The sequence below is a fragment of the Scyliorhinus torazame genome, chromosome 5, assembly GCF_047496885.1.
Source record: "Scyliorhinus torazame isolate Kashiwa2021f chromosome 5, sScyTor2.1, whole genome shotgun sequence".
Classification (NCBI taxonomy): domain Eukaryota; kingdom Metazoa; phylum Chordata; class Chondrichthyes; order Carcharhiniformes; family Scyliorhinidae; genus Scyliorhinus; species Scyliorhinus torazame.
The window spans coordinates 86,480,112-86,501,858 of NC_092711.1; the positions used below are offsets into that span (position 1 = coordinate 86,480,112).

General features: G+C 45.8%; 1 protein-coding gene across 3 annotated transcripts in view; it reads right to left on the reverse strand.

The window, feature by feature from the left end:
* The window catches only part of LOC140418772 (uncharacterized), a 159,673-nt gene extending 138,135 nt beyond the window's left edge, over nt 1–21,538 (reverse strand). The window contains exons 1-3 of one of the 3 annotated variants that reach the window (XR_011945321.1): nt 21,432–21,538; nt 20,838–20,895; nt 10,465–14,559 (exon numbers count right to left, since the gene is read on the reverse strand). The gene's annotated coding sequence lies outside the window, so the exon portion shown is untranslated. Of the gene's footprint in view, nt 1–10,464; nt 14,560–20,837; nt 21,308–21,431 lie in introns of those variants that run through there. The other 2 variants (XM_072502383.1, XM_072502385.1) reach the window with 2 other exon arrangements.
* Nucleotides 21,539–21,747: the final 209 nt, after the last annotated feature.

A 21,747-nucleotide genomic window follows, 5' to 3' on the forward strand; every position in this document is an offset into this window, starting at 1 on the left:
ACTCTGACGAAATCAAAGCAGTCCGGCGAACCCGTTACGAAGAAGGGTTGGTGTTATCAAGTTCCTTGGAAAGGTTGGACCTTCTTAAAGGTACCGGGTTGGAGTCCCAGGAAGGTTGGACCTTCTTAAGGTCGGGGTCCCGGGAAGATCGGACCTTCCTAAAGTACCGGGTTGGAAACCCTGGGAGGTTAGAGTCGTCCCTAAACAGTCCAGGGTTTGGAGTCCCTGGGAGGTTAAAGTCCTCCCTAGAATCCCGGGTTTGAGTCCCTGGGAGGTGAGAGTCCTCCCTAAAGTACCAGGGTTGGAATCCCTAGAGGGTTAGACCTTCTTAAACCGGGTTGGTGCTATAGGTTCCCTAGAAGGTTGGACCTTCTTAAAGTACTGGGTTTGAGGCCCTGGAGGGTTGGATCTCCTAAAGTCCCTTAAGTACCAGATTGGAGTCCCTGGGAGGTTAAAATCCTTCCTAAAGAACCGGGTTGGAAACCTTGGGGGGGTTAGAGTCCTTCCCCTAAATAGTCCGAGTTGGAGTACCAGGGCTCCTTAAATCTCTGGGTAGGTAAATGAGTGATGATGATCCTTAGGGTTGCCTAATACCGTCACGATAAAAGGTGATTTTCGATAAATAAGTATATCAACCGTTGTCTAGACTTGTTCGACACTTCGGGTTGATCAGATTGAATATTACGGAGAACGGATAACTCTGTCCAAATTATATAATTAAGGGTGCGGATAACACCTAAAGGAAACATAATAAACAGGGCTTGACCGTTGCGTGCCCTGTCGGAACATTCAAACAATTTCTTAAATCTGTTAGTTCTGTCTTTAATTCTCTGAGTCTGTCTGTCTGTTAGTTCTGTATTTGATTCCCTGTCAGTCTGTTTAAATCAGTCTTCTCTTTCTCTCTCTTTTCATGTTTCATTTCCAGACTTTGACCTTCTAAAAATCACTTTCGAACAGTTTGATTTAGCCTTTTGATTGGGCAATGGGGCAGGATAACCCTGTTTAAATTCTTGATTGAATAGGCGATTTAGGATCACTACCAAAATTAAATAGGAAACCACAAGGATCATCCGAGTATAGGAGACAATGGGTAATACTTTAGATAGCACAGCTGATAGTGGAAGCGCGCTTCAAACTCTTTGTGAACAGTATCCGGAACATTCTCAGCAGCTGCGGCAGTTCTCGGGAGAATTGCATAAAAATTTGGGAAAGGGGAAATGGCCCCTGGGAGGATCAAAAGATTTGTCTACGGTTATAGAGGGACAGCAGATTATTTGGCAACATAACCGTAGCTCCACAGCTAAGAAATTGATTGAGTTATGGCGGGAGTACTGCCAAAAAATTAATTAAAAGATGCATCTTTATTGGCTAATTGGCAGGCTAACGCTTTAAAATTGGGTATTGAATTAACAAAAGGGGGAATTATTAAGACTGCGGGGGGGGGGGGGGGGGGGGGTTGAAAAAGGAATATGCCCACCATAGAAAAAGATCTAAGTCTGTAAAACCCCCATTTCTAAATCAGGACCGTACGGTCAAATGGCCGGCCTTGCCTTGACCGAGGGAGACGATGAGGATGACCCTGAAAATTGCCACTATAGGGGGTGACCGACCGTTACACCGCCACTACGACCGCCTCCACCTTACATTCCCAGGGTTCTGATTGTAGTTTAAACTGTTCTAAAACAAATGATGTTTCAGACAAAAAAAGCTCTTTATTCCTCTGGTGTGACCATGTTAGAAATTACATTAAAGATGTGTACATTCAAGCCCTTTATCCACCGCTCCCCCGCCACTATCACCACCTCCACCGTCGCAAGGAGGTCCGGCGACTCGCACTCGTAGAAAATACAGCACAGAACAGGCCCTTCGGCCCACGATGTTGTGCCGAACCTTTGTCCTAGATTAATCATAGATTATCATTGAATTTACATTGCAGAAGGAGGCCATTCGGCCCTTTGAGTCTGCACTGGCTCTTGGAAAGAGCACCCTACCCAAACTCAACACCTCCACCCAACACCAAGGGCAATTTGGACATTAAGGGCAATTTATCATTGGCCAATTCACCTAACCCGCACATCTTTGGACTGTGGGAGGAAACCGGAGCACCCGGAGGAAACCCACGCAGACACGGGGAGGACGTGCAGACTCCGCACAGACAATGACCCAAGCCGGAATCGAACCTGGGACCATGGAGCTGTGAAGCAATTGTGCTATCCACAATGCTACCGTGCTGCCCTTAAGAACAAATAAATCTACACTCTATCATTTTACCGTAATCCATGTACCTATCCAGTAGCTGCTTGAAGGTCCCTAATGTATCCGACTCAACTACTTCCACAGGCAGTGCATTCCACGCCCCCACTACTCTCTGGGTAAAGAACCTACCTCTGATATCCCTCCGATATCTTCCACCTTTCACCTTAAATTTATGTCCCCTTGTAATGGTTTGTTCCACCCGGGGAAAAAGTCTCTGACTGTACTCTATCTATTCCCCTGATCATCTTATAAACCTCTATCAAGTCGCCCCTCATCCTTCTCCGCTCTAATGAGAAAAGGCCTAGCACCCTCAACCTTTCCTCGTAAGACCTACTCTCCTTCTTTGCACCTTTTCCAGAGCTTCCACATCCTTCCTAAAATGAGGCGACCAGAACTGTACACAGTACTCCAAATGTGGCCTTACCAAAGTTTTGTACAGCTGCATCATCACCTCACGGCTCTTAAATTCAGTCCCTCTGTTAATGAACGCGAGCACACCATAGGCCTTCTTCACAGCTCTATCCACTTGAGTGGCAACTTTCAAAGATGTATGAACATAGACCCCAAGATCTCTCTGCTCCTCCACATTGCCAAGAACTCTACCGTTAACCCTGTATTCCGCATTCATATTTGTCCTTCCAAAATGTACAACCTCACACTTTTCAGGGTTAAACTCCATCTGCCACTTCTCAGCCCAGCTCTGCATCCTATCTATGTCTCTTTGCAGCCGACAACAGCCCTCCTTACTATCCACAACTCCACCAATCTTCGTATCGTCTGCAAATTTACTGACCCACCCTTCAACTCCCTCATCCAAGTCATTAATGAAAATCACAAACAGCAGAGGACCCAGAACTGATCCCTGCTGTACGCCACTGGTAACTGGGATCCAGGCTGAATATTTGCCATCCACCACCACTCTCTGACTTCTATCGGTTAGCCAGTTCGTTATCCAACTGGCCAAATTTCCCACTATCCCGTGCCTCCTTACTTTCTGCATAAGCCTACCATGGGGAACTTTATCAAATGCCTTACTAAAATCCATGTACACTACATCCACTGCTTTACCTTCATCCACATGCTTGGTCAACTCCTCAAAGAATTCAATAAGACTTGTAAGGCAAGACCTACCCCTCACAAATCCGTGCTGACTATCCCTAATCAAGCAGTGTCTTTCCAGATGCTCAGAAATCCTATCCTTCAGTACCCTTTCCATTACTTTGCCTACCACCGAAGTAAGACTAACTGGCCTGTAATTCCCAGGGTTATCCCTAGTTCCTTTTTTGAACAGGGGCACGACATTCGCCACTCCAATCTCCTGGTACCACCCCTGTTGACAGTGAGGACGAAAAGATAATTGCCAACGGCTCTGCAATTTCATCTATTGCTTCCCATAGAATCCTTGGATATATCCCGTCAGGCCCGGGGGACTTGTCTATCCTCAAGTTTTTCAAAATGCCCAACACATCTTCCTTCCTAACAAGTATTTCCTCGAGCTTACCAATCTGTTTCACACTGTCCTCTCCAACAATATCGCCCCTCTCATTTGTAAATACAGAAGAAAAGTACTCGTTCAAGACCTCTCCTATCTCTTCAGACTCAATACACAATCTCCCGCTACTGTCCTTGATTGGACCTACCCTCGCTCTAGTCATTCTCATATTTCTCACATATGTGTAAAAGGCCTTGGGGTTTTCCTTGATCCTACCCGCCAAAGATTGTTTGTGCCCTCTCTTAGCTCTCCTAATCCCTTTCTTCAGTTCCCTCCTGGCTATCTTGTATCCCTCCAATGCCCTGTCTGAACCTTGTTTCCTCAGCCTTACATAAGTCACCTTTTTCCTCTTAACAAGACATTCAACCACTCTTGTCAACCATGGTCCCCTCACTCGACCATCTCTTCCCTGCCTGACAGGGACATACATATCAAGGACACGTAGCACCTGTTCCTTGAACAAGTTCCACATTTCACTTGTGTCCTTCCCTGCCAGCCTATGTCCCCAACTTATGCACTTCAATTCTTGTCTGACAACATCGTATTTACCCTTCCCCCAATTGTAAACCTTGCCCTGTTGCACGTACCTATCCCTCTCCATTACTAAAGTGAAAGTCACAGAATTGTGGTCACTATCTCCAAAATGCTCCCCCACGAACAAATCTATCACTTGCCCTGGTTCATTAACCAGTACTAAATCCAATATTGCCCCTCCTCTGGTCGGACAATCTACATACTGTGTTAGAAAAGCTTCCTGGACACACTGCACAAACACCACCCCATCCAAACTATTTGATCTAAAGAGTTTCCACTCAATATTTGGGAAGTTAAAGTCGCCCATGACTACTACCCTATGACTTCTGCACCTTTCCAAAATCGGTTTCCCAATCTGTTCCTCCACATCTGTTTCTATTGGGGGGCCTATAGAAAACTCCTAACAAGGTGACTGCTCCTTTCCTATTTCTGACTTCAACCCATACTACCTCAATAGGGTGATACTCCTCGAACTGCCTTTCTGCAGCTGTTATACTATCTCTAATTAATAATGCCACCCCCCCCCCACCTCTTTTACCACCCTCCCTAATCTTATTGAAACATCTATAACCAGGGACCTCCAACAACCATTTCTGCCCCTCTTCTATCCAAGTTTCCGTGATGGCCACCACATCGTAGTCCCAAGTACCGATCCATGCCTTAAGTTCACCCACCTTATTCCTGATGCTTCTTGCGTTGAAGTATACACACTTCAACCCATCTCCGTGCCTGCAAGTACTCTCCTTTGTCAGTGTTCCCTTCCCCACTGCCTCATTACACGCTTTGGCGTCCTGAATATCGGCTACCTTAGTTGCTGGACTACAAATCCGGTTCCCATTCCCCTGCCAAATTAGGTTAAACCCTCCCGAAGAGTACTAGAAAACCTCCCTCCCAGGATATTGGTGCCCCTCTGGTTCAGATGCAACCCGTCCTGCTTATACAGGTCCCACCTTCCCCAGAATGCGCTCCAATTATCCAAATACCTGAAACCCTCCCTCCTACACCATTCCTGCAGCCACGTGTTCAACTGCACTCTCTCCCTATTCCTAGCTTCGCTATCACGTGGCATCGGCAACAAACCAGAGATGACAACTCTGTCTGTCCTGGCTTTCAACTTCCAGCCTAACTCCCTAAACTTGTTTATTACCTCCACACCCCTTTTCCTACCTATGTCGTTGGTACCAATGTGCACCACGACTTCTGGCTGCTCCCCCTCCCCCTTAAGGATCCTGAACACACGATCCGAGACATCCCTGGCCCTGGCACCCGGGAGGCAACATACCTTCCGGGAGTCTCGCTCGCGACCACAGAATCTCCTATCTATTCCCCTAACCATTGAATCTCCTACTACTATTGCTTTTCTATTCTCCCCCCTTCCCTTCTGAGCCCCAGAGCCAGACTCAGTGCCAGAGACCTGGCCGCTAGGGCCTTCCCCCGGTAGGTCATCCCCCCCAACAGCATCCAAAACGGTATACTTGTTTTGAAGGGGAACGGCCACGAGGGATCCCTGCACTGTCTGCCTGTTTGTTTTTTTCCCCCCTGACTGTAACAGTCACTCGTTCTAAAACCCATGCTAATCAATTCCCACAGATGAATCAAGAGTTAGTCCTGGAAAAAGAGGGGGCACTAGAGGTGGATTTCCCTGATTACCTAGACGATTATCAGCCGCAGTGTCAGTTTCCCGTCCGGCAAGTTCCCAATATAGCATACGACCCTGCAAACCCGTGGGGCAAAACAACCAGGCATTTCAAAATAATTATTATAATTAATAAATTAATCACATTTGATACTACTGATTCAGTATTAATAAATTATACAATATAAAACAGTCAAACAGTTGATTGATCAGTAACATTTCAATCATAGTATTTCAGCTCAAATTCATCAATTGGGGTACAGTTGGAAGATAAGTTGGGGTGGATCAAGTTTTTGATTTCTTTTTGGATATGTAATGCCAAATCTTTAACTTCTTTAGAGTTATTGGGAATGAAAGTACAACATTCTGCACTTTGACATCTTCTGGATTATACACAAAAGCTTGTTAAAAGGGTTAATTTTCTTGCAGAGACAAAAAGAGGCGTATAGCTTGGAATGATGCCATTCGCATCTCCAAACTCCAATAAATAAAAAATAAATATTTGTCGCTCAAATGGACTGGGAGTAAAAGTTGGATTGCTGCCAAATTCCCGTTATCAGGTGTCCTTGAACGATCTGTTCCTTTTAATCTGAGTTGTTTTGGTTTTTGTAAAACCAGCTTCCGTTGTTTGAAGTTTTAATTTCCAGGCTAATTCTAAACATTTATTTTAAAATATCAAACACAATAACTTATTAAACAGATAGGTTTTCTGTAGATGAATTTGTCGATTCTATTAAAGAAGGCACTACTAGCAAGAGATGTTGGTTTCTTAAAATTAATAAAGCAATATTCAGAATAATGACAGTTCTCTTAAGTTGACAGTTCTTGACTATCCCTGTAGAATTCACTAGAGGCACTTATACAGAATCTTATTCGGCAACAAGCTGATTCTCCAATACCAAATGCTGATCTGAACCTATTCACCAATGGTAGTTCATCCAATGGTGAAAGGGATAGATTATCAGGGTATGCAATTGTTAACCAACAAGGAGAAACGCTTGAAGCAGCAGCATTCGAAATTCCCTTTTCCACCCAACAGGCTGAACTTTTTGCACTTATTCGAGCTTGTGTATTAGGGAAAGATACACTGATTCCCGATATGCCTTTGGGGTCACACACGATTTTGGCCAATTATGGAAAAACAGGGGATTTCTGACGTCAGCACGTACTCAGATATCTCATAAACAATTAATTACACAATTATTACAAGCTCTAATGCTTCCAAAACAGATTGCGGTTATAAAATGTGCAGCACATACAAATGGAAAAACTTTAATGGATGTGGGCAATAGGCAGGCGGACCATCAGGCCAAAGAGGCTTCTCGCTTAAAAGACATGGTGGTCCCCAAAATGATGAGCCAGACTAAAAACCTAGATAGTCAGTCTCCCTCTGAAAAGCCAATGCCGACCATCACTGACGTCATTTAATTACAGGAGGACGCTCCTGGCTGTGTAAAAAGACTATGGGAAGAATTGGGATGTTGTTATGATTCTGTAAACAAATTGTGGGTCACCCCGGCAGGGCAGACTTGTATGCCCGATGCACTGGCAGCCTGGGTTACCGAGTGTGTTCACTTTGCAACTCATTGTGGTGCGCGAGCTACGGGTGATGTATTGCTTAAAACACGGTGGCATCCACGACTGCAAGATATAGCACAAAACATTAGCAGTCGTTGCCTAGTATGTCAGCAGTATAATCCTGGTAAAGCAATACCCTGTGAAAGGGTACCGGAAGGTCCCTTTGAGACACTCCAGATGGATTACATTGAGTTGGAAAGATGCCAATGTTATAAACATGTATTAGTTATTGTTGCTGTATTTAGCAAATGGATAGAAGCTTACCCCACTGTAGATAACAAAGCTTCCACGGTAGTAAAAGTTTTGATGTGAGAAATTGTTCCTAGATTTGGGATTCCATATCGATTAAGCTCTGATAATGGACCTCATTTTGTGGGACAGATTAACAAAGAATTCTGTGCGCAGCTGGGCATAAAACAACAGTTGCACTGTGCATATAGGCCACAAGCAGCAGGAATGGTGGAGCGCGCCAACCAGACATTGAAAACCAAACTAGCCAAATTACAGGCTGAGACAGGCGCTACCTGGCTCAAACTATTACTCATTGCCCTTTTTCAAATTCACGCTACACCCGCAGGAAAAACCCGATTAAGCCCTGCCGAGATATTGTACAGAAGGCCTTTTCACACTCCATGGGATCAGGACAAACCAAAAGATGTCAACTTTCACCACATGACCACGGAAATGGCCAATTACGTTATAGCTCTAACAAAAATTTTAAAAGGCCTCCACTCGCGGGTCCGAGCAGCCCATGGGGAGATACCCCCCTTATCCAGTACTGTCACCATTAACCCAGGCGAATACGTTATGATCCAGAACTGGGTTCGGAAAGGATTAGAACCCCGATGGGAAGGACCACACCAGGTCCTACTCACTACTCCCACTGCTGTAAAAGTAAAAGGCAGAAATGCCTGGATCCACACCCACCATTGTAAGGTTGTGAAAATGCAATAGAGAATAACCCTCTGTTCCGAGCCCTAGGTAATAACTTCAGCATCATTCACGGGATGAAGGACAGCCTTATTATCGTATCTTTTGGAAACTGGAGGAGAGGCCAAGCGAAGAACCTGTGGCCCCAAGGGAAGGCGGACTCATCACCTGTCGAGGAGACACCTCACAGTGTACCAGTCAAGGCCCAGGAGAAGGACCTTGGAATGCGACCCCTGCGGACGGATGTTCAGCCTACGTACAACGATGCAATCGGACCATACTCATCAGTGGAGTGACTAAGGGCAACCTACCCTGTCATCAGGTCAACTGTAAATGGGACTATAGATGCAGAAACAAAAACAAAAAAAAGACTGTATCCTTGGGATGCGTTGACCAAGGGAGGGCAAGGCTGCGGGAAAAAAGGGAATTACAGGTAAACACTTATCTGTATATGTCATATGTGTACGCAAAGGATATGAATGTTTCTGGTTGCTGGGTATGTACACATATCCCGACCCATGCTAAGGGAGGGTTCCCCCTCAGACCTGTTCCCCTTAACCTGTCAGAAACTGTAGAATGGTATATTTACCAGGATGGTACTCGTCAATCCCCCAGGACTATAAGAATTGCATCTATGGTAAAACACCCAGACGGCGGGGCAGCTTCTAGTTTATCGTTTCTCCCCATATCCCCAAGATCTTGGAAAGAGGAGGGCTATCCAATGAACACCTTTGAGATGTGGTACCAACCAAGTTATAACAAATCCCACCAGCCTCCGTTTCTTACCCTCATTAATACCACCAACATGGGAAGACCACTGGGAATAATAAGTTTGGTAAGGAATGTGGTTAAAGGGATATTTGTAGGTGCTAGTCAATGCGAGCAGATTTGTGGTGGCCAACATATCCGAGGTCTATCCCGTATATACGTCTCCTCAGTTTTATGGGTGTACACTGGACGCCCATACGCAAATGGGACAGGTACCTTCAAGTACTCCCTGATGGCCCAAGGATTTGATGTGGACAAACTCACTTCATACAATGGGACGTATTTTATTTGTGGCCACAAGGCATATCCCTGGCTGCCAGAGAATTGGACGGGATCCTGTTATCTGGGGTATGTAGTCCCCTTTATACACCACCTCACCAATTTAGGCGACCATTACCAAATGATGAAGCGACAAAAGAGAGAAATAACCAAAACGCAATGATACTTTGGGATCCTGCTTCCTCATGTCGGGGTAGCTCTTGCAATAAAGGAAATAAGGAAGATAGCAAAAATCCTGGAAGAGGTAGCAAATGACACCACTGAAGCATTGACTGAGATAAATAATGAAATGGTGGCAATAAGAACCGTAGCCCTACAAAACCGAATGGCCCTCGATTACCTCCTTGCAAACAAAGGTGGGACTTGTGCCGTGATCGGTTCGGAATGTTGCACCTATATCCCCGATAGTTCGGAGAACATCACCCATCTCGTGGATCATATCCGCACAGAGGTTAAGAAACTGCATGAAATATCAAGAGATGGGTGGTTAGATTGGTTGTTTGCCGGATCATGGGGGTCTTACCTAGTGCATGGATTGATAATCCTGGTAGTTGTAATACTTGTAATAATGATGCTTAGCTTCCTGATGAAATGCTTGTGTAAAAGTGTCAGTGCAGCAGTAATTTCTCAACAGTTAATGCAGCAACATGAAGTGCGCCTTGAAGAGTTAATGGATGTGAAAGAAAGTGCAGAGGAACGTAAGAAAATGATAGAAGTACAGATAGAATGGGAGAGACTGAGACGATTGGCTATGGATTAGAAGTTATCATGAAATGATAAAAGGGGGGGAATGAGAATATGGCTCAAGCAGGCTCAAGCTATAGAATGACGTAGTCTGGCGCTAGAATCAAACTTTACGGGAAAAACAAAATGTTAGGTAAAGCTTTGTGTGAAGGAATGCCAAGACAGGCTGAGGTCACTTGTTTTTGTACCAGACAAATTGCAGTAACGGCCTTGAGAATGGTTGCGCTAGGCTGGAAGATAATAATAATTTTATTTTTAAAAAAATAATTTTTATTAAAGGTTTTCATAAAATATCAATAACAAAATGAGAAAGAGAAAAGAACCCAACAGGGTTAAGTACAAAACACAATCTAATGGAAGATAATTATAATTAAACTAAAAGCACAGATGAAAGGCAAGGGGGGCTGCCTTCACCAAGATGGAATGCGAGGGAGCTGCCCTCAGAGATGAACCAAAAACGTATAAGAACTGCTGTTAGATGTATTGACTTTGGCTTGCTATTGTAACTCTCAAGAGATACAGTGGTCTTAGCCCCGGCCGAGAAATAAAACATATGTTAAAGTAACGAGGTGTTCGACTGATCATTTCATCCGGACTGGCTACAAAAGAATCCTCACGGGCGGCATGGTGACACAGCGGTTAGCACTTTTCCTCAGGTCGCCGAGGACCTGGGTTCGATCCCAGTCTCGGGTCACTGTCCATGTGGAGTTTGCACATTCTCTGCATGGGTCTCACCTCCACAACCCAAAGATATGCAGGGTAGGTGGATTGGCCACGCAGAATTGCCCATTAATTGGGAAAAAATTGGGCACTTTAAATTTAAAGTAGCACAGTGGTTAGCACTGTTGATTCACAGCGCCAGGGTCCCGGGTTCGATTCCCGGCTTGGGACACTGTGTGGAGTCTGCATGTTCTCCCCGTGTCTGCGTGGGTTTCCTCTGGGTGCTCCGGTTTCCTGAAAGACATGCTGTTAGGCGAATTGGACATTCTGAATTCTCCCTCAGTGCACCCGAACAGACGCCGGGGTGTACCCATAAGACATAGGAGCAGAATTAGGCCACTCGGCCCATCAAATCTGCTCCGCCATTCAATCATGGCTGATATTTTTCTCATCCCCATTCTCCTGCCTTTTTCCCATAACCCCTGATCCCCTTATTAATCAAGAACCTATCTATCTCGGTCTTAAAAACTCAGTTAATTGGCCTCCACAGCCTTCTGCAGCAAAGGGTTTCACAGATTCACCACCCTCTGGTTCAGGAAATTCCTCCTCACCTCTGTTTTAAAGGATTGTCCCTTTAGTCTGTGATTGTGTCCTCTGCTTCTAGTTTTTCCTACAAGTGGAAACATCCTCTACACATCCACTCTATCCAGGCCTTGCAGTATCCTATAAGTTTCAAGAAGATCCCCTCTCATCCTTCTAAACTCCAACGAGTACAGACACAGAGTCCTCAACCGTTCCTCATACGACAAGCGCTTAATTTCAGAGATTATTCTTGTGAACCGCCTCTGGACCCTTTCCAAGGACAGCAGTCCTTAGATACGGGGCCCAAAACTGCTCACAATACTCCAAATGGGGTCTGACCAGAGCCATAAACAGCCTCAGAAGGACATCCCTGGTGTTGTATTCTAGCCCTCTCGACATGAATGCTAACATTGCATTTGCCTTCCTGACTGCCGACTGAACCTGCACGTTAACCTTAAGAGAATGGTGGATAAGGACTCCCAAGTCCCCTTGTGCTTCTAATTTTCTAAGCATTTCCCCATTTAGAAAATAGTCTATGCCTCCATTCCTCCTTCCAAAGTGCATAACCTCACACTTTTCCACATTGTATTCCATCTAATGGAATATTTAACATTTCTTGTTCGCCACGGTTGTATCACTTTTCCTTTTGGAATTTTGTTCCTTAATAGAACCTATATTTGTTGTATAAATGTGAAATAAAAGTCACAAAATACCCAGAGGACTACAGGCTGCTTTCCCCTTTGAGAGAGAAAGCAAGAGAGAGAGAGAGAGCGAGCGAGCTGACTGGTGGTGATTTAATCTGAGGGTCACCACACCTCAGGTGAGGGGTAATGCTGATAAGGCCGGGCCTTCATGGCTAACCTCAACCGGTGTGGGAGTCGAACCGTGCGGTTAGCCTCGCTCTGCATCACGAACCAGCCGTCCAGCCAACTGAGCTAACTGACCCCCTGGTAAATATGTAATAATTCCTAAAATATTAGCTGTTCCCTGTCTCCCACCAGTTTCCCAGTCCACCTCAGACAACTTGCCCTCAAACGCGGATAGTTTTCTTGTGTAAGTAACACCCAGATAAGTGAGTAACACCAAGATATTTTGTTTTTTAAATTTAGAATACCCAATTCTTTTTTTCCAATTGAGAGGCAACTTACCGTGGCCAATTTATCTACCCTGGATTTTGGGGGCGAGATCCACTCAGACATGGGGAGAATATACAAACTCCAACAGGCAGTGACCCAGAGCCAGGATCGAACCCGGGTCCTTGGCACCATGATCCAGGTAAATTAAACAAAAAAAAAAGGTAACCCATCTCCATGGCACCATGGCATGCTTTGGGAGGTTCCAAACAGAAATAGGAACTAAATATCTTCAAACTTCCAAACACCCTTTCACTCTGTGATCCTTGTGCAATGTGAAGCCAGCCAGTAACAAGGCTCAAAGAGCATCAGCCCACTGGAGGCAAAGTGGTGAGACCGGTCAGTCCAGCAGAAAGAAACCCTCCGACCATCCCCACTGACCACCTGTCAGAATGAACAAAATGCAGTCCTGGATGCAGAGCAGAAACAATAACAACAGAATCCAACCCCTGTCATCAATTGTGAAATTGTTGGTGTCACAGCAGATGCGATGAAACATGCAATCCCGTCTCACATCGAGAGGTGGACGGCGTCTCCCCAGTGCGAACTCGCTGGTGTCTCCGCAGGTTTGATACTTGACTAAATCCTTTCCCACACCGAGAGCAGATGAATGGTCTCTCCCCAGTGTGAACTCGCTGGTGTCTCCGCAGGCCGGTTACTTGAGTGAATCCCTTCCCACACTGAGAGCAGGTGAATGGCTTCTCCCCAGTGTGAACTCGCTGATGTTTCCGCAGGCGGGATAACTGACTGAATCTCTCCCCACAAAGAGAGCAGATGAACAACGTCTCCCCAGTGTGAACTCGCTGGTGTTTCCGTAGTATAGATGCTTCAGTAAATCCTTTCCCACACTGAGAGCAGGTGAATGGCCTCTCCCCAGTGTGAACTCGCTGGTGTGTCTGCAGCTGGGATCCTTGAGCAAATCCTTTCCCACATTGAGAGCAGGTGAATGGCCTCTCCCCAGTGTGAACTCGCTGGTGTCTGCAGCTGGGATCCTTTAGCAAATCCTTTCCCACATTGAGAGCAGGTGAATGGCCTCTCCCCAGTGTGAACTCGCTGGTGTCTCCGCAGGTTGGATCCTTGAGCAAATCCTTTCCCACACTGAGAGGTGGACGGCGTCTCCCCAGTGTGAACTCGCTGGTGTTTCCGCAGGTTTAATACTTGACTAAATCCTTTCCCACACCGAGAGCAGGTGAATGGCTTCTCCCCAGTGTGAACTCGCTGATGTTTCCGCAGGCGGGATAACTGACTGAATCTCTCCCCACAAAGAGAGCAGATGAACGACGTCTCCCCAGTGTGAACTCGCTGGTGTTTCCGTAGTATAGATGCTTCAGTAAATCCTTTCCCACACAGAGCAGGTGAATGGCCTCTCCCCAGTGTGAACTCGCTGGTGTCTCCGCAGGTTGGATCCTTGAGAAAATCCTTTCCCACACTGAGAGCAGGTGAATGGCCTCTCCCCAGTGTGAACTCGCTGATGTGTCTGTAGTTTGGATACTCGAGTAAATCCTTTCCCACATTGAGAGCAGGTGAATGGCCTCTCCCCAGTGTGACTGCATCGATGAATCTCCAGCTGAGATGGGGCTCTGAATCCCTTCCCACAGTCCCCACATTTCCTCCGTTTCTCCATGTTTTGGGTCTCCTTGTGACTCTCCAGGTTGGACAATCAGTTCAGAACAGGGTATGGTCTCTGCCCACTGTGAATGTTGTGATGTTTATTCAGGCTGTGTAACTGGTTAAAGCTCTTTCCACAGTCAGTTGAGTGGAACACTCTCACTCGGGTGTGTGTTGTGTGGATCTTGGTGCTTTTCCAGTCACACTGATGTTTGAAATCTTTAGCTGGCAGTTCGGGCAAACGTTTCTCCTTCTAGATTCAAAGGCCGGTGATATTCAGGTTAAAGGGAATCGAGTGACTGTCAGATCGAGACGTAACATTTGAGATTTCTGTCTGTAATTCCTCCTCGTCTAATATCCTGTAAAAACAATTTACAAAATTCATCACTGTCAGTACAGGACAGAAATTCTGAACACACAATTCTAATTTCTATGTCACATTTTTTCCTCTCTCTTATTCCCTGAAAGCTGTAAATCTCCATCCCACACACTCCCTCCATTCTCACTCTGCTGTATCTAACATTCACCCTCCCTATTCTCTGAAGGTGCTGATTCAGGCTTATTGACAGACCCAAGCTCACAGATTCCTGTCCAGGAGATCACAACAAATATGAGCTGCAGTCGGCCATTCGGCCCATCGAGCCTGAACCATTCAATAGGATCATTGGCTGATCTACCACAGCACCGTTTTCCCACACTATCCCCCATATTCCTCGACATCTTCAATATCGACAGGAGGACACAGAGAACCAAGTGGAGTGGCATAACAACAACAATCTCTCCCTCAATGTCAGCAAAACTAAAGAGCTGGTCATTGACTTCAGGAAGCGAAGTATCATACACATCTCTGTCTGCATCAATTGTGTCGAGGTGGAGATGGTTGACAGCTTCAAATTCCTAGGTGTGCACATCACCAACAATCTGTCCTGGACCACCCATGCCGACTCTACGACCAAGAAAGCACAACAGTGGCTATACTTTCTCAGGAAACTAAGGAAATTCAGCATGTTCACATTGACTCTTACCAACTTTTACAGATGCACCACAGAAAGCATCCCATCTGGCTGCATCACAGCCTGGTATGGCAACTGCTTGGTCCAAGATAGTAAGAAACTTCAGAGAATCGTGAACACAGCCCAGTCCATCACACAAACCTGCCTCCCATCCACTGACTCCGTCTACACCTCCCTCTGCCTTGGGAAAGTGGGCAGCATAATCAAAGAGCCCTCCCATCCGGGTTACTCACTCTTCCAACTTCTCCCATCAGAGAAAAGTCTGAGAACACGCACTAACAGGTTCAACAACAGTTTCTTCCCCGCTGTTACCAGACTCCTGAATGATCCTCTTATGGACTGAACTGGTCTCTTCACACATCTTCTCTACTGAGTAGTAATGCACTCTGTATGCTCACTCCTTGCCTGTGCATTTATGTAGGTCATGTGGGTTTATTTCATGTATGGAACGATCTTTATGGACTGTCCGCAGAACAATACTTTTCACTGTACCTCGGCACACGTGACAATAAACAAAACCAATCAATCAATAATCTCTCACCGTAACCTAACCCCCGTAGTCCAGGTATCGTGGCGTATCGTTTTAGTAAACGTATATTGCACTCCCTCCAAGGCCACAATATCCTCCCGAAGGTGTGGTGCCCAGAATGGCTCACAGTTCTCCAAGTGGGGTCTTACCAGGGTTTTGTATAACTGCAGCATAACCTCTGTGACTTCATAGTCCAATCCTCTGGATATAAATGCTAGCATTCCTTTTTGAAGATTTCTGCACTTCGGGGCATTTTAAGGATCTGTGCACCTTCGCCATCCACTGTACTTAACCTCTTTCCATTTAGAAAGTCCTCTGTTCTATTTTTTTTGGGTTCAAAACGGATAACCTCACACTTGATTACATTGAATTCCATCTGTCACAAACTTGCCCATTCACCTGGTCTGTCAATATCTCCTTGCAATTTTATGCCATCGTCTGAGCTGCCTACAATGCCACCTAACATTGTATCAACAGCAACAGTGAAGAGGCCTTTCGCCCATCAAGTCTGCATGAGTCAGATTACAAGAGGGAGATAGAGAACCTAGTGGAGTGGTGCAGCGACAACTATCTATCCCTCAATGCCAGCAAAACTAAAGAGCAGGTCATTGACTTCAGGAAGCAAAGAACTGTACACACCCCTGTCAGCATCAACGGGGCCGAGTTGGAGATGGTTAGCAGTTTCAAATTCCTAGGGGTACACGTCTCCAGAAATCTTTCCTGGTCCACCCACGTCGACGCTGCCACCAAGAAAGCACAACAGCGCCTATATTTCCTCAGGAAACTAAGGAAATTCGGCATGTCCACATTAACTCATATCAACTTTTACAGATCCTATCATCACAGCCTGGTATGACAACTTTTCGGCCCAAGACCGTAAGAAACTTCAGAGAGTCGTGAACACAGCCCAGCCCATCACACAAACCTGCCTCCCATCCATTGACCCCATCTACACCTCCCGCTGCCTGGGGAAAGTGGGCAGCATAATCAAAGACCCCTGCCACCCGGCTTACTCACTCTTCCAACTTCTTCCATCGGGCAGGAGATACAAAAGTCTGAGAACACGCATGAACAGACTCAAAAACAGCTTCTTCCCCGCTGTTACCAGACTCCTAAATGACCCTCTTATGGACTGACCTGATTAACACTACACCCCTGTATGCTTCACCCGATGCCGGTGTTTACGTAGTTACATTGTGTACCTTGTGTTGCCCTATTATGTATTTTCTTTTATTTCCTTTTCTTTTCATGTATTTAATGATCTGTTGAGCTGCTCGCAGAAAAATACTTTTCACTGTACCTCGGTACACGTGACAATAAACAAAATCCAAATCCAATCCAACACTGACACACGAAAAACACCTGACCTACCTACCTAACCCCATTTGCCAGCAGTTGATCCATAGCCTTGAATGTTATGACGTGCCAGTCTTCGTCCAGGTACTTTTTAAAGAATGTGAGGCAACCCGCCTCTACCACCCTCCCAGGCAGTGCATTCCAGATTGTCACCACCCTCTGGGTGAAAAGGTTTTTCCTCAAACCCCCCCTAAACCTCCTGCCCCTCACCATGAACTTGTGTCCCCTTGTGACTGACCCTTCAACTGAGGGTAACAGCTGCTGCCTACCCACCCTGTCCATGGCCCTCATAATCTTGTACACCTCGATCAGCAATCACATCCTTCCTGTAATGTGGCGACCAGAACTGCACACAGTACTCCAGCTAATAATAATAATGATAATCTATATTAGTGTCACAAGTAGGCTTACATTAACACTGCAATGAAGTTACTGTGAAAATCTCCTCGTTGCCACAGTCTGGCCCCTGTTCGGGTACACAGAGGGAGAATTCAGAATGTCCAATTCACCTAACAAGCCGTTCTCCATTTAGAAAATAGTCTGCCTCGATTCTTCCTTCCAAAGTGCATAACCTCACACTTTCCATATTCTATTACATCTGCCACTTCTTTGCTCACTCTCCTAACCTGTCCAAGTCCTTCTACAGCCTCTCCGCTTCCTCAACACTACCTGTTCCTCTACACATCTTTCTATCATCTGCAAGCTTAGCAACAGTGCCCTCTGTACCTTCTTCCAGATCGTTAATGTATTGAATAGTTGTGGTCCAGCACTGACCCCTGTGGAACACCAATATTCACCAGGCTGCCATCCTGAAATAGACCCCTTTATCCCCACTCTCCGCCTGTCAACTAATTCTCTTAACCATTCAAGTACCTTGCCCCTAACACCATGGGCTCTTATCTTTATTTTGCAGCCTGTTGTACAGCACCTTGTCAAAGGCCTTCTGGAAACCCAAATGGATCATATCTACTGGCTCTCCTTTGTCTAACTTCCTTTTTACCTCCTCAAAGAATTCTAACAGATTTGTCAGGCATGACCTCCCCTTGATAAAGCCGTGCTGACTCCGTCCTATTTTACCATGCACTTCCAAGAACTCCGGAATATCATCCTCAACAATGGACTCTAAATCTTATCAACAATCAAAGTCAGACTAACCGGCCAAAAATGTCTCATCTGCTACCTCTTGCCTTTCTTAAACTGGGGTGTGACATTCATCACTTCCCTGTACCCCGGGAGTCCCTTGACTCCAGTGATCCCTGAAGGATCACCACCAATGGCCCCACAACCACCGCAGTTATGTCCTTCGGAACCCTGGGGTGTAGTCCACCCGGACTGGGTGTTTTATCCACCTTCAGACCTTTCAGCTTCCCCAGCACTTTCTCCTTAGTGATGGCCACTACACTCACCTCTGCCCCCGACTTTCTTTCCTCCACTCCCAGTTTTCTCATCCCTCTCCTCTGTTGGACCGCCCTCCTTGCCCCTGGATTTGGAGCATCTTGTGAAGGCACTGCTGGAAGTACTGCTCCAGTGCTTTTGAGGTGCCTGCTCTAGGTTTTCCAAGTTTCTGAAGCCTTTAGAGGGTAGAAAGAATGAGGGATAGCCAAGAGCTCATGGAAAATAATGGCATGCATGGTTTCACCAGCGCTGCCAATACAATTGATGACCTAAGCAGTCAATGGCCCATCCCACTGAGAGCAAAGTGTGGAGGGGAACTCATGAAGGACAGAGAGTCAGTCAGTGCTCACTGGAGGGAACATTCTGAAGATTCCCTCGACCGAGACTCTGTCTTTGGCTTCAACGTCCTCAAATCCATTCCACAGTATCCTCTCCGGCTCAGTCCCTGTGGTACCCCGATCTGGAGCGGAGTGAAAAAGCCATTCAACAGCTGAAAAACAACACGGCCTCTGGAGCAGAATGAATCGCTGCTGAAATTCTGAAGCATGGCGGGGTTACACTCCTGGCACAGCAACACAATCTCATATTCCTCACCTGGGAAGATGAATGCATGCCAGGGATCTCAGAGACACTGTGACTATATTCAAGAGAGACAAGTCTGATTGTGGTAATTACACAGGCGACTCCCTGCTGTCTGCCACAGAGATCACTGCCAGGATCCTCCTCAATGATCTCCTCTTCGTGGCCAAAGAGCTCCTTCCAGAGTCACAGTTTGGTGCCTCATGAAGGGAGAAAACCTAAGACATGATCTACACTACTTGACAAACCCAAGGAAAACACAAGGAACAGCACCAATCGCAGTTCTTGGTCTTTTCTGACCTCACAAACACACTTTACACCGTCAAAGTGATGTTTTATTCAGTATGTTCTTCAAATTTGGCTGTCCTCAGAAATTGGCCACCATCCAGTTCTGGTCGCCTCATTTTAGGAAGGATGTGGAAGCTTTGGAAAAGGTGCAAAGGAGATTTACCAGGATGTTGCCTGGAATGGAGAGTAGGTCTTACGAGGAAAGGTTGAGGGTGCTAGGCCTTTTCTCATTAGAACGGAGAAGGATGAGTGGCGACTTGATAGAGGTTTATAAGATGATCAGGGGAATAGATAGAGTACAGTCAGAGACTTTTTCCCCGGGTGGAAAAAACCATTACAAGGGGACATAAATTTAGGTGAATGGTGGAAGATATAGGGGGGATGTCAGAGGTAGGTTCTTTACCCAGAGAGTAGTGGGGGCATGGAATGCACTGCCTGTGGAAGTAGTCGAGTCGGAAACATTAGGGACCTTCAAGTAGCTATTGGATAGGTACATGGATTACGGTAAAATTATATAGTGTAGATTTATTTGTTCTTAAGGGCAACACGGTAGCATTGTGGATAGCATAATTGCTTCACAGCTCCAGGGTCCCAGGTTCGATTCCGGCTTGGGTTACTGTCTGTGTGGAGTCTGCACATCCTCCCCATGTCTGCGTGGGTTTCCTCCGGGTGCTCCGGTTTCCTCCCACAGTCCAAAGATGTGCAGGTTAGGTGGATTGGCCATGATAAATTGCCCTTAGTGTTGGGTGGAGGTGTTGACTATGGGTAGGGTGCTCTTTCCAAGAGCCGATGCAGACTCAATGGGCCGAATGGCCTCCTTCTGCACTGTAAATTCAATGATAATCTATGATTAATCTAGGACAAAGGTTCGGCACAACATCGTGGGCCGAAGGGCCTGTTCTGTGCCGTATTTTTCTATGTTCTATCCTCCGCCTGCACAATGATGACACACAAGCCATGATTCTCATAAATGGAAACACCCCAGGCACTATCTCAGTGAAGACTGGGATCAGACAAGGCTGTGTCACTGCACCAACCCTCTTCCCCTTCACGGTAACACAGTTGTTAGCACTGTTGCTTCACAGCACCAGGGACCTGGGTTCGATTCCCACTTAGGTCACTGTGCAGAGTCTGCACGTTCTCCCCGTGCCTGCGTGGGTCTCCCACAAGTCCCAAAAGACGTGAGGTGAATTGTAAGTTGAACTGGACATTCTGAATTTTCCCCCAATTTACCAAACAGGCGCCGGAGTGTAGCAACTAGGGGATTTTCACAGTAACTTCATTGCAGTGTTAATATAAGCCTACTTGTGACAATAAAGGTTGTTATTGTTATTATGGTGTTCATTAATTCCAACCTTGTTGTGAGAAATTAAAATCTGAATAAAAATCAAGTGATATCAATTTGTGTTAATCATAGTTAATCACTGCAGTGTTAAAGTAAGCCTACTCATGACACAAATAAAAATTATGATCTCACCTCCGGCAAATTACCAGCGGGTGTGGAGATAATCGACAGGACAGGAAACCGACACCACCTTCAAAACAAAACCAGAATCAGTTCAACCTCAGACATTAAGCTCAGTTTGCAAATGTCTGATCTGTTAAATTCATCCATCTCCCTTAATTCTATAACCATTAATACTCTCATCTCACAAACTTCTATGAATCTCAGTTTTTATAGTTTCTATTGACAGAATCTGAACAGAATTGCAGATTTCACTATATTTTCTGTGAAGTGATTTCTGACTTTGCTCCTGAACAGCCCAGTCTCAGTTAAACAAATAAATATCACTGATTTGGACATTTAAATGGTGACAATTGCTTTACTCTTAACTGGTTATGTAACAAAATTTCAAAAACATAATAATTTGAGTAAAACTCTGCGGAAGCTGGAAATGTGAAGTGAAAACAGAAAGTTGTGGAAATCCTCAGCAGGTTTGGCAGCTTCTGTGAAGAGAGAGAAAGAGAGTTAACATTTCCAATGCAATCTGATTCTTCTTCAGAACTGAGTGTTTGCAGCATTGTGGGTTCATTTGCCAAACAGAATGAATGTGAACTTTGTGGGTCTTACAGATATCTGGCTGTAAATCTGATTTCAGACTTTCCTCTGAACACTTTCCAACCTCAGCTCCAGCTCATTGTCCTTCACTAAAGACCCGGATAGAGAATCGCCGCCACAAAATGGCAGCGGCCGCCGGGTGACCCGGGTGTTGTCACCGGAGCGGAAACCCGCCCACAACTTCTTCCCGTACTAAGATGGCCGCCTTAGCGCTCTGCTCCAAGAACAAAAGACTCGACTTCCATTCCCAAGATGGAGGCGGTTGCCCTGGGGTCTGTCATCGGGGAGGAAGCCCCGCCCACTCCCTCTTCCCTAACCAAGATGGCTG